Here is a 13,802-nt window from a genome sequence, read left to right on the forward strand (position 1 = left end):
ATCATTCTTTCAAGTAAAAATGATGATCCAGGAAATGAAAAGGGTTAGTTTAGCTTGCAACTTAATCCCACTACTGTTTTTCCTTCCTTTATCTAACCACTTTACTTTCACATGCAGAAGGGATTCACATGAACTTTCCATCACACAGAATATTAAAAACATGTGTACTAAAGGGTCAAGATATTTTTTAAAAATGTTCTTACTACTTCATCAAGGATATTTCTAAGCAAAACTGACATTTTTGTTTTACAACACGAAACATAATTATTGCTAATACAGTTCTATTGCCTTGGTTTGTTCTACATAAAGCAGCAACTTTATCTAGCATTGATTGCTTTTGTACTGTTAGAACAAATGTTACCAAAGTGAAAAAGGCAAATAATGTCTTAGTATTGTGGTAATAGTTTTGACCCTGTAGACTACCTTACAGGGCCTCAGGAAACCCCACAAATCCACAGATAATCAATGATGTAGGTGAAAGGTATATGGGTGTTTGTAATACTATCCATTCAACTGTTTTTAGAAATTTTTAAAATAATTGAAGGGGGAAAAAAAAGAAATCATGAAAACCCCTTGTCTACTTTTAAAAATAAAGAAAAACACCCTCCTTAATATTAATGAATACATGACACAGCAATGTTCTTACAAAAAAACCAACCAACCAAAATAACATCAGAGAAATTTCCAGGCTTTATCAACCAATGAAGGCCCAGTACAAAAACTCAAGGTTTGTTTCAAGAAGAATCCATTTATAAGGAGCTGCTCACAACAAAACAAAGACAGATATGAATTCTAGGCAAAGAGATCCAAAAACTCCATAGAGAAAAATATCTGCAAATCTTATATCCACAACACTACTATCCAAAATATACAGAGAATTCTTAAAACTGAATCACAGGACCCCTAAAGGTCAGGAAATAATGCCAAGAGTTAATAAATGGGATGGCATCAAATTAAAAAGCTTCTGCACAGCAAAGGAAACAATTAGGAATGTAAAGAAAGAACCTACAGAACAGAAGACAATTTTTGCTGGCTATTCTTCTGACACAGGATTAATATCTAGAATATATAAAGAATTCAAAACCTTGACAAAAAAAAATCAAATAACTCAAATTCATAAATGGGCAAATGAATTAACCAGACACTTCTCAAAAGAAAAAAATACAAGTGGCCAACAAATATATTAAAAAAATTACACATCATTAGCAATTAGGGAAATGCAAATCAAAATTACACTGAGATTTCATCTCACCTCAGTAAGAATGGCAGTCATCAAGAATACAAATAATAAATACTGAAGAGGAAGTGGAGAAAAAGGAACACTTTTTTACACTGTTGGTGGGACTGTAAATTAGTAACCACTATGGAAATATGTATGAAGATTCCTCAAAAGATTAGGCATAGGGGCTGGGGTTGTGGCTCAGTGGTAGAGTGCTCACCTAGCATGCATGAGGCACTGGGTTCGATCCTCAGCACCACATAAATGTAAAATAAAGATATTGTGTCCATCTACAACTTTAAAAAAAAAAAAATTAAAGATTAGGCATAGAACCAACATATGACCCCAGCTATACGACTCCTCGGTATTTATCCTAAAGAATTAACATGGTCATACTATAGTGATACCCATGTTTATTACATCACAATTCACAAAGCCAAACTACAGAACCAGCCTAGGTGTCTATCAATGAATAAATGGATAATGATTACACACACACACGCACACGAGTTTTATTCAGCCATTAAAAAAATGAAATTATGTCACTTTCAGGGAAATTAATGGAATTAGATTATTGTAAGCATAATAAGCCAAACTGTGAAGGTCAAAGGTCATATGGCTTCTCTCATGTGTGTGAAAGCTAGAGAGGAAAAACAAAAAGAAGAGAGGGTGAGATCTCATGAAAATCAAAGGGAGATCAGTAGAAGAAATGGACCAGGGGACAGGAGGTAAGGAGGGATGGGGGAAGTGTTATCAACCAAATTACAGTGTTATATTGTGTGCATGGATGAATGAATATGTAACAACAAATTCCATCATTATATATAACTATAATGTACCAATAAAAAATGTAGAAAAAATAAAATTCTAAAACCAAAACTAACAAAAAGACAAATAACCAATTAACAAAATACAGAATGAACAGGCACTTCTCCATTTCATATCCACTAGTATGGCTACAAAAAAAAAAATGTTGCAAGAATGTGGAAAAACTGGAACACTTATACACTGCTGTTGGGAATGCAAAATGGTGCAGATACGGTGGAAAAAATTTGGTAGCAGTTCCTCAAAATGTTAAATACAGAGTTATCATATGACCCAGCAATTCTCTGTAGATACATAACCAAAAGACATGAAAATTTATGTCTGTACCAAAACTTTAAACCATGTATTATTCCTAACATCCAGAAGTGGAAACAATGCAAATTTCTACCAACTAATGAGTAAAATAAAACTGGTATTATCATACAATGGCATATTATTCAGCTGTAAAAAGAAATAAAGTATTAATACATACTAAAATTTGGATAATCTTGAAAACACTTTGGAAAGTAAAAGAAGTCAGACACAATCTACTGAGTTGATAAAAATACAGACATTTCTATGAAAAGTCCCAAATAGAAAAATCCATACAGACAGAAAGTGGATTATGGTTGGTAGGTACTACAGGTATGGAGAATGGAGAGTACTACTAATGGTTATGTGGTTTCTTTTTGAGGTGATGAAAATATTATTTTGACACAAGGTCTCACGAAGCTGCCAAGGTTGGTCTTGAAATTGCAATCCTCCTGCCTCAGCTTCCAGAGTCTCTGAGATTACAGGCATGCACCACAATGCCAGGCTTTATTCATTTTTGAAATGGGGTGTCAATATGTTGCCCAGTCTGGTCTGGAATTCTTGGGCTCAAGTAGTCCTCCCACCTCAGCTTTCCAAATAGCTGAGACTATAGGTATATGCCACCACACATAGTTTTATTTTGTTTCAAATACACAGACTCCAAAGTGCATTTCCCACTCATGACCTCTAAGATTAGAAAAAAGAAAACTGTCTCATTTCAATATCTACTGAGCAAGACAGGCTCAAAAGTGGGAATACAGAAATAAATACTGTTTTTATGATCCTCATAGTATATTGTAAATAGACAAACATAAGCAAATAATTAGAATATAATGTGTTAAGCACAACAAGAGATGTACAAAGAATAGAAAAAAATATTATGAATCAAGAAAAGTTTCATATGTACAAAGAATAGAAAAAAATATTATGAATCAAGAAAAGTTTCATAGAAAAGATTTCTAAACTAAATCTTTAAAAATAAGAAGTTTTCTCCAGGCAGATAATGAGAGCAAAAGATGCTATATATCAGTCCATGGACTGCTGACAATGGCATTAAAAATGGCATTAAAAAGTGGGACAAATCATTTCTCCAGAATATCCTGAGAAAGCTTCATGGTGAAATTTTAGCTGATTTTTGAGAATGAGGAGAACCTAACTTTGTATAAAAAGAAAGTAACTAGACTTTGGGATAAATTAAATAATAGCAGGTAAAATACAATTGGAAATGTTCATATTTAGTTCAGCAGTTAAAAAGACCCCAATAGACTGCTGAAATAGCACTGACTACTTGCTGGTAATGGTATGACTTGGGCAAGATTTTAAATACTACTACCTATAGTATTTCTCTTGCTTCAGTTATTATTATTTCACATATTCTTTACCATAAAAAATCCTCAGATTAGGGGCTGGGGTTATGGCTCAGTGGTAGAAAGCTTGTTTTACATGTGTGAGGCACTGGGTTTGATCCTCAGCACCACATAAAATAGTGTACATCTACAACTAAAAAAAAAAAAATTCCTCAGATTAGGAGCAGGACATGGAGGCATACTTGTAACCCCAGCTACTTGAGCCCAGCCCCACCTACTTAACAAAACCGTGTCTCAAAATAAAAAATAACAAGGAATATAGTTCAGTGGTAGAACACCCCTGAGTTAAACCTCCAGTTATACACACACACACACACACAAACACACCAAAAAAAAACAAAAACCCTAGGATTTTCATGCGCTAGACTATCTATTATTAATATTTTACAACAAACCTGAGATAAATACAAATATTCCCATTCCACTTCCAAAAGGTTAGTGTAACAATTCACAATACTACATCCATGCATTGTTAAGTATTATAAATTTGTTGTCTCATTTAATCCTTCCAAAAACCCAAAGAACTAGGTATTTATTACTCTTTCTAGAAAACAGACACTCAGGGAAGCTAAGCCAATTTTTTTCTGTGGGGGAGGCTACTGGGGATTGAACTCAGGGACATCAACCACTGAGCCACATCCCCAGCCTTATTTTGAATTTTATTTAGAGACAGGATCTCACTGAGTTGCGTAGCACCTCGCTTTTGCTGTGGCTGGCTTTGAAATCATGATCCTCAGCCTCCGGAGCCACTGGAATTACAGGTGTGCGCCACTATACCCAGCAGAAGCTAAGCAGTTTGCTCAGGGTTGCACTGGTTATTAAAAGGCAGAACTGGAATTAAATCCAGAGCTGCCAATCCTAAAACTCTTTTCACTAAAATGTATTACTTTGTCTATCTTCAATCTTATTTAATCTAATAAAATAAGACTTCAATTCTTGCACTCCCTGCAATAGCCAGCGGCTAGTACCATAATAGTCCCTTACATGGAGAGGTACTATATTTAGTCAGCTTTTTCGTTGCTGTGACCAAAAAACCTGACAATAACAATTTTAAGAGGAAAAGTTTATTTTGGGGCTCACAATTCCAGAGGTCTCAGTCCACAGACAGCTAGCTAGCTCCATTGTTTGGGGCCCAAAGAGAAACAGAACATCATGGGGGTAAAGCGTGGCAGAGGTAAGTGGCACAGGACATGACCACACGGTTATCAGAAAGACTCCCCTCATCACAGAGAAAGTATATATCCCAAAGGCATGCCCTTGATGACCCACCTCCTCCAGCTACACCCTACCTGCCTACAGTTACCAGTTAACCCTTATCAGAGGATTGATGCACTGATTAAGTTAAGGCTCTCATAACCAATCCTTTCAAATCTAAGCTTTCTGACAATGTCTCATACATGAGCTTTTGGGAGATACCCTGAATCTAAACCATAACAAATACACATTTAGTGAAGACACTGTTTCTATGTACTGGACATAAGGAAGGAAAGGCTACAGTTGGAGAAATGCAAGCCAAAAGAAACCCCAACACAAGGTAACTCCTCAAAAACTCTCACCAGGCACAGCGCACAACTATAATCCCATTGACTAGGGAGGCTAAGGCAGAAGGATCACAAATTCAAGGCCAGAGTTAGCAACTTAGCAAGACCCTGCCTCAAAATTAAAAATTTAAAAACATGGAGCTGGAGCTGCGACTCAGGGATAGAGCACTTGCCTGGCATGTGTGAGGCCCTGGGTTCAATCCTCAGCACTGCAAAAAAAAAAAAAAATTAAATAAGAGATCCATTGACAACTAAAAAATATCTTTAAAAAAATTTTAAAAACAGGATTGGGGATGTAGGACTGTGGTAGAACATCACTGAGTTCAATCCCCAGTACCACAAAAATAGCCCTCTTTCTTTAAAAAAAAAAAAAAAAAAAAAAAAAAGCCCTCTTTAAGAAGTTAAAAAGAGGGCTGGGGTTGTGGCTCAGTGGTAGAGCGCTCACCTAGCACATGCAAGGCTCTGGGTTCGATCCTCAGCACCACATAAAAAATAAATAAATAAAATCAAGGTATTGTGTCCAACTACAACTAAAAAGTAAATATTTAAAAAAAAAAAGTTAAAAAGAAGAGGGGGAACCATCCTGAAATGTCCCTTGCCCAGAAGAAAGATTGGCTATATCAAAAGAATGCAAACTTCTTCAGAACTCAAGAACGGGCTGCTGAGAACTAAATCATAACAGTTTTTTAGGAAGACTTTCAGATGAAAACAATAAATAAACTTATTGAGCAAGCAAAAATAAATAAATAAAATAAATAAGCCTCTTTTCCTCTTCAGGTTTTCCAAGGGCTATGGAAGAGCCTCCAGTGCTACAGTGTACTAGCCTATAGGAGAGATACAAAGAAAAAATATCTTCAGAAATGTAAAGAGTAAATCTAGCCAAGTTCTATTTACAGCAATGCAGAAATCATACAGTACACACTGCAGTAAAATCTGATGCCAACAGCTAAGAGGTATCAAGCAGCATAGGCTTTTTTTTTAAGCCTAGAAGCACTTACATTCTAAAAATGCTTCTAAAGGACTGCAGGAAACTAACATAGCAGAAAAGAATGGGGTTCAGCTGAAGCACTTCAAGAGTTAAAGCCATGGAAAAACTTTATGATTTAACAAATAAATCATACTGGTAGCTCATTGCCTCTCCCGACATTTTGCCTTCCCCCAACTCCCAAGTAAAAAAGCTAAGCTGTTTTCCCAGTTCCCAACAAATGTAATATCCTTCAAATGTAATATCTTCTCAGCTTTCTAGATTGCTAGACTAGAACACAGAAATGACACAGAAACATCCTCCCTATCTTCCCTCCAACAGCAAGAAGAGAATCAAAGACCAGAAGAAAAGAGTAGTAGGGAGTGATCTCTCTCATTTAAAATAGCATAGGTTATAAGAGGTGACTACTCAATACTCATCCCAAACTTTTTTTCCCCTCCCCTCTTTCAGATTAGGGTTAAGTAATCTTTTAAATTTTATTCCTTTTAATTTTGTTCTTGTGTCCTTACACAAGTTCCTTCATGGATTTCTTTTTTGTAACAGACTCTAGACCCTATCTTTTTCACAGGAATGTTATCTGAAGAACATGTTAAAGTACCTGAAAAACCTAAAAGCACAATGATAGGTAACACTGTGTCATTCTAAGCTCTTTGCTCCAACTAATTTGTTAATGCCTCACAACTCCATGAGACTTATACTATTAAAATAATTTTTTCAGATGAGTAAACTGAGGCCCAAAGAAATAAAGTTCCTTTCCCAAGTTTACACAAATATTGCACAATTAGAATTTAAAACACAGGGCACTTGGGTCAATAAATTTCAGTATATGTTACTAAATTGATGTATATGTAATATGTAGTGAAAATTGTATTAGACTATTACAGCACATGGCTTAAGGAAACAAAAAAAAACCCAATAACCTAATTGAACATTCAAAAAATATTTAAATTCTACTTTATTCCTATGATATCCCATTCTAATTAAATATTCTCATAGTTAATTATATCATATTCCATCATCTTTATGCATTCTAAGATTAAAATGTGACAGATAATTTATGGGTAAGAACTCTGGAGTCACACAGACCTAGTCACACAATGTCATTTAAATATTTCAATATGCATGTATAAAACAGGATTAATACCCACCACCCAGAATTTAAAACTAAATACATCATAAACTTATCTCAGAATAGCAGTTGGCATACAGTAAGGTGATAAACAAACATAATTAGTTACTACCTTTTTTTTTTTGGACAATTTGGCTAAGTTGTTGAGAGCCTTGAAAATTACTGAGGCTAATCTCAAACTTGGGATCCTCTTGAGTCACTGAAATTATAGGCACCCAGCTTCTTTGCCATTTTACCCATTTCCATGTAAAGAAATATATAAAAAATTTTGCCCCAAAGACATCATGTAATATTGATATGGGCATATGTACATTGGATTTCACGTTTTAGTGTCCTCCTTTTTTGAAAATTTTCCAGTAATTTTATGATATATGTAACACTGCCACTGATGTGAGCATCTATTCTATCAAGTCAAACATATAGCTACATTGTATTTCTTACATGTAACTGTAATATTGCAAACCCTTACCTCTTAATACAAACTGTCACATTTATTCTCCTCCTTCCTCCACCCCATTCCAAATAGGGATGGTAAGTAGAGCCTCCCACAATGCTAAGCAGACATTCTATCACTGAGCCTCACTCCCAAATTGTCACATTTCTGATTGCACTAGTAAAGTAAGTTTTAAAGTCACTGTGTACAACGTTTTAACAAAATACCTCTAGCTAAAGTGGTATTTTCTTAGAAATTATTTACTTTCTCAACTAAAAAATCTCAAGGCCAAAAGGTAAAGTGACTTGCTGAAGTTTGTATAGGTAGATAATGACAAAAAACTGAACCAGAATCTTCATACTGAGCCCAAAGCTCTTTATCATCTCACCAGACGGGATAATTCCATTTTTTATCAGAGGAGAGAATAAACATCTGAGGACAAAAATAACTCAAATCTCTAAAGGTTAGAAAAAAAATTCAGGAAGCAAGTCTTCAAAGATCATTAATGTGGCACAACAACAACAATAAAAAAAATGTGGCATTACTCAGTACTATTTCCTTCTTGAAAACTCATGTCAACTCAAAAACTTGCTCTTGGGCTGGGGCTGTAGCTCAGTGGTACAGTGCTTGCCTAGCACTGGGTGAGGCACTGGGTTCAATCCTCAGCAACACTTAAAAACTAAATGAATAAAATAAAGGTATTATGTCCATCTACAACTTAAAAAAAAAACTTAAACATTAATAACAGCTGGGCATGGCACCACCTATAATCCCAGCAACTTGGGATGCTGAGACAGAAGGATCACAAGTTTGAGGCCAGCTTCAGAAATTTAGCAAGACCCTGTTTCAAGATTTAAAAAAAAAAAAAAAAAAAAATTAAAGGGGCAGAGCTGGGAATGTAGCTCAGTGGTAGAGTACCCCTAGTTTCAATCCCCAGTACTCCTCTCCAAAAAAATCATCTTAATAACAAACTCCAAGGACTGTCATAGTACAATGCTATTATAACACAATGCTACTATAGCAAACGCACCTGAAAATAAACTTAGAAATTCTATGATATTGAGATTCTCGTTGTTATTTTTGCTGTGATAGAATCTAATCTTTTTTCAGAAACAGTTTTCCACAAAAACTATACTAAAATAAAAGATAACAAAATTTTTCTCAGTAAGACCACTATCTGACATTAAGCTTTCCCAAAAATTTTTAGAGCATTTCAATTCTAACTGGAGTTTAGCAAAAACTCACATCATTCTTTCAAGTCTGAACTGAAAAACATAGACTATTTTTTATATTTCATAGTTTTTAATCATAATCAAACAGAAGCATGCAATCTATTTTATATTCAAGCCACAACAAGATCAGACAGGAAGAGAGAGAACAGGAAGACTGGCAAGTCAAATCAATTATTTACTTAAAAGTCCACAGGGTACAGAGCTCTATAAGATGCACAGTGCCAACCTGTTCCACCCCTTCCCTCCTGGTTAGTACAGGCCACGAGATGAGGACCAGAGTCCAACAAACAACAAAGTGCTAGGCAAAAGGGCCTTAACCAAGCTAGATAGAGCCACATACATTCCTTTTATTATTTTTCTTTCTTTTTCCAAACTGGAGATTGAACAACCCAGGCAAGCTCTATTACTGAGCTATAACCCCAGCCCTTATTATTTTTTTGAGACAGGTTCTTGCTAAAGTGCTGAGGCTGGTCTCAAACTTGTGATCCTCCTGCCTCAGCCTCCCAAGTCACTGGGATTAAAGGCATGCCCCACCTTACCTGGCTCAAACATTTCTAACTCCTAGTTAAAGAACAGAAGTTCAAGGAGGAGGAGGATCAACAGCTTAAATATTGCACAGACATTAAGGACTATGAAAGTGCCTAAGTACACGGACAGTGGATCTTCTGAAAGTGCATTTACAGTAAAGTATCAGGGACAGAAACAAGACAGGAGAAATGTTGAAGAATGAGAAGAAAGTAAAAGAAAAAGCTACATACTGAATGTTCTTAATGGTAGAGGGCTTTTATTGATTTATTTGAGAATAGACAAGACCTCAGGAAAGGGGGGGGGGCACCTGGGGTTATGGCTCAGCGGTAGAGTGCTTGTCTAGCATGTTCGAGGTGCTGGATTCAATCCTCAGCACCATATAAAAATAAATTAATTAATTAGAGATATTATGTCCAACTACAACTAAAAACAAAATATTTTTAAAAAAAAAGAAAGAAAGGACTCAAAGAATGAAGCTACATATACAAGTGAGAAAGATAGTAATTGATTAAGAGTGAAATACTGGGGCTGGGGTTGTGGCTCAGCGGTACAGCACAAGCCTTGCACGTGCAAGGCCCTGGGTTCAAACCTCAGCACGACATAAAAATAAATAAATAAAGTAAAGGTACTGTGTCCAACTAAAACTAAAAAAAATAAATAAATATTTAAAAAAGAGAGTGTGAGATACTAAACAAAGTGAATTCTAGGGAAGGGAATACAATAAATAAAACTGATCCCTGTGGGTCATGGAAGTCATCAAAGCCTCAGAAATGGGGGACAGTAGATGGTTAAGGACTTTGAAATATTAGAAGCTGTACCAAAAAAAAGCACAACTCCTTTCTTATCCAAGGAGTTAAGGAGTATTCATATAGCAAAAATAGAATAGTGACATTACAGAAAACCCTCACTGTAAGTTACTATTAGAAGATGAAGGAAATGTTGGAAGAAAAGATTTGAACCTAGGACTTTGCTCACACTTGTACACAGGTTCTACCAGACACAGTAGAAACAGCTGGTAAGGTAAAGGGACATCAGGAATGAGGTGGAAGTGGGTGGGGCAGAGGTTTATAATAAGGAGGCAATTACAGTAGACAGAACTTTGAAGTAATTTTCAACAGCAAAGATGAAGAAGAGTAAACTAAAGAACTATATTGTTGCAGAGGACAGGGATAATTAAAGGAGACATACCAAAACAGTATTAGATGCTATAACAACGAGTATTTGGCACTAACGAATCCAACATTTTCAAGTGAAATGATCTTCAGAATTCACTTTCTCAGAAGTTGAACCCTGAAACATCCTTTATTTTCATTTGTGAAGACTAGAAATTTGCTGAACTGCCAACAGTTTGTTTGTTTTTTGAATTGGATGATATTATTATTATTATTATTGCTGAGGATTTAACCCTGAAGCACTTTTACCACTGAATAACATCCCAGCCCTTTTTTTTTTGGAGACAGGGTCTCATTAAGTTGCTTAGAGTCTCACTAAATTGCTGAGGCTGGCCTTGAAATTGTGATCCTCGGGCTGGGGATGTGGCTCAAGCAGTAGCACAATCGCCTGGCATGCGTGCAGCCCGGGTTCGATCCTCAGCACCACATACAAACAAAGATATTGTGTCCGCCGAAAACTGAAAAATAAATATTAAAAAAAAATTCTCTCTCTCTCTCTTAAAAAAAAAAAAAAAGGAAGGAAGGAATTGTGATCCTCCTGCCTCAGCCTCCTGAGTTGCTGGGATTACAGAGGTGCACCACTGGACTTTTTTGGGGGGCAGGGGGGACAGTGCTAGGGATTGAACCCAGGGCCTTGCACATTCGACATTTGTTTTTAAATAAAAAGGATAAATACAAAAGGATAGAAGGGACTTTATCTGACTAATAAATGAATACTATATGACTAGAACTAGTCTATAGATCAAACTTGGTCTTTTTAAGCCCCTCTTTTCATACATAGTATACAAAAACCGAGAGCACCAAGTTATATCTGGGTAGCACTTCACTGACTTGAATTGCTTTCTATCAGTTATCTCAACTGACTCATCCTTTATTCCTATTATTATGATGTCTAATCCAAGGATAGAGTACTAGAAAGAACATAGGCTTTGAAAGAAAAATCTAGAATCTTACCTCTACTATTCCTCCCAGGAATATTTCTTAAATGTCTTAAGATGAGCTTCACTTTTCTTACCTATAAAGCAGGAATAATAGAACTATTCATGAGGCACTTGTAAAGACTGAAGTGTTAATACATATCAAGGACCTAACTCCACAGTAGATGCTAAAGAAATAGTAGATAATATATTCTACTGTAACATACAGCAAGACAGAGAAAAATGGAAGATTTACTTAATTAACATTAATATAAACTAAGCCATCAAGTTATTTAAAAAAAAAGAGAGAGAGAGAGAGAATTTTTTTAATGTTTATTTTTTAGTTTTTGGCGGACACAACATCTTTATTTGTATGTGGTGCTGAGGATCGAACTCAGCGCCGCGGATGCCGGGCGAGCACGCTACCGCTTAAGCCACATCCCCAGCCCTGCCATCAAGTTTTTAAATATGTATTTTTTCGTTGTAGTTAGACACAGTATCTTTATTTTATTTATTTATTTTATGTGGTGCTGAGGATCAAACCCAAGGCCTCGCACGTGCTAGGCAAGTGCTCTACTGCTCAGCCACAATCCCAGCCCCTGAACCACAATTTATTGCTACACTTGTAATAAGTGTACTAATAGACATAGGACAAATTCTGTTTAAAAAAATCCTAAAGTAACAAAAATATCCCCAAAATTTCACCCCACTTGACAGTTAATCTAACAAACAATGATGATATTAATTACAGTATAATTTTATATATAATGTTTAGTGGTTTGAAATGTAGTGTCTTTTTTTCCAATTGAGTATTTCCAAAATAAATAAAACCTTTTAATTTCCAGATCAATTCCAGGGCAATTTCAGACAATTTCAACATTTCTCAAATAAATGGTGTTTAAAAAAGAAAAGAAAAAACACTTGGATGTAGAGTAATGTAGTTGGCAGAGAATAAGGATAATAGAAGCTATGTCCTCCCCCTCACCTTCCCTAATTTCAGTTAACTAGTATCACAAATAATTCCCAGTTTTACCAATCTCATAAAAATCTTAGTTACCTTCTTTCTCTATATCATCATTAATCTCTTCCTTCTTCAAAATATCCAATATATTCCCCCAGTTTGATTTTTTTCCCCACTCCATTCCCTAATCATACCCTGACAGTATTCATATCTGAATGTCTAAAAAATTCCTTACCTGGCCTCCTTTCCAACAATCTACATAACACCTCTTGATTAATCAGACTATAATTCCAAGTATATCAAGTCATTGCCCAATTTATAAACAATGGTCCCCAAATGTTGGCAAGATCAAGTCTAAATTCTTTAGTGTAAATATTTTTTAAATATTTATTTTTTAGTTGTAGTTGAACACGATACCTTTATTTATTTATGTTTGAGGATCGACCCCAGGGCCTCACATGTGCGAGGTAAGTGCTCTACTGCTGAGCCACGACCCCAGCCCATCTTTAGTGTAATTATTAATGCTGTTTACAGCCTAAGTGAACATCACCTCATTAATTTTATCTCCTGCTAGACCATAACCTAAACTGCATTATCGAATCAGACAAATATTCTCATTCAATCACTAACACAGACTTATTCCAATCTTTGCCCTGCCCTGGCAAACCATCCTTTTCCTTTCCGTCTATTCATATCCTATCCATTCACCATTGTAAAACAGTCTGCCTCCATGAAGCCCTCCCACACTTAAACCCAGACTCAACTATAAACTGTCATTTTGTCATAAACTAGTACCATGAAACAAGACCTCTTAGAGCAGTCACTCTAGTCCATGGCATTTTCACTAAAGAATACCAGCATTTTTCATGAGGCTCAATGATTCAAAATTAAAAACTCCTTTAATCTGACATGATATCCTTTATCTGTTTTTAAATGTTCTGTCTTTTATAAAATGGTGATATTAGATGAGAGTTGTTCTTCATTTTCATGCTCTTATTTGGAAAATAAAAAGTTCTTGAAATATATCTGGTTTAGAAAACCCAAGCACAGGAACATACAGTATGCTAGTCTTCATCTCTTGTTTTGGCTTATATGGTTCAATATTGTTACGGAACTGTTGCAAAAACTAAGTACTGTCTCCCCAAATAGAATTTTAAATTTCTTATGAACAAGGCTAAATACGGCACATCCTTCATCTTTTT

The 13,802-nt window shown here is 35.6% G+C and overlaps 1 protein-coding gene across 14 annotated transcripts in view; it reads right to left on the reverse strand.

Moving 5' to 3' along the window:
- Positions 1–13,802, reverse strand: part of Luzp1 (leucine zipper protein 1) — a 98,664-nt gene that overhangs the window by 65,911 nt on the left and 18,951 nt on the right. For 2 of the 14 annotated variants that reach the window (XM_071617465.1, XM_071617461.1), the window contains exon 3: positions 11,677–11,737. The exons of 11 other annotated variants lie outside the window; for them this stretch is intronic. The gene's annotated coding sequence lies outside the window, so the exon portion shown is untranslated. Of the gene's footprint in view, positions 1–1,439; positions 1,617–11,676; positions 11,738–13,802 lie in introns of those variants that run through there. One more of the 14 variants, XM_071617470.1, reaches the window with a different exon arrangement.

Source organism: Marmota flaviventris, chromosome 10, assembly GCF_047511675.1.
Source record: "Marmota flaviventris isolate mMarFla1 chromosome 10, mMarFla1.hap1, whole genome shotgun sequence".
In the NCBI taxonomy this organism is placed as follows: Eukaryota; Metazoa; Chordata; class Mammalia; order Rodentia; family Sciuridae; genus Marmota; species Marmota flaviventris.